This window comes from Sinocyclocheilus rhinocerous, unplaced genomic scaffold (genome assembly GCF_001515625.1).
Source record: "Sinocyclocheilus rhinocerous isolate Xijiao unplaced genomic scaffold, SAMN03320098_v1.1 scaffold153, whole genome shotgun sequence".
NCBI lineage: Eukaryota > Metazoa > Chordata > Actinopteri > Cypriniformes > Cyprinidae > Sinocyclocheilus > Sinocyclocheilus rhinocerous.
In genome coordinates this window covers 4,717,913-4,718,359 of record NW_015660878.1, presented here as the reverse complement: position 1 = coordinate 4,718,359, position 447 = coordinate 4,717,913, and positions in this window count along the sequence as shown.

Below are 447 nucleotides of genomic sequence, written 5' to 3'. Positions count from 1 at the left end.
AAGTAATTTGAAAACCTTGTGTGAGACGTAATTTCACAAACAACGTGAGTGAATCAGCGCGCGCGCTCTCTCTCAAAATACACAAATGTCTTCAAATCACCACATCGCGTCTATCTATAAGCGAGCTGCACGCTGCACAGTTGACACAGGAATTGTCACTTGCACTTGCAATAAAAAAGAATAAATTTCTTTTTTATTCTTGCCAGTGTTTAATCATTCAGCGCTCTCGCACTCTCCTGGAGACCATGCGCTCATGCACACTCGCACTCGCAGTGCACACACATAATGCCAGGTTCACATTACTCCGTTTGCAGTGCGTATGTGGTGCGTATTTTTCCCGCGCTCATGTTAACGGATTAAAGCGTTCACTGCACACGGTTGTGGTCCAACAGTGCGTTCAGGAGCGGTGCGTCTGCAGCAGTGCAGAGATGGTTTCCGCACCGAGTC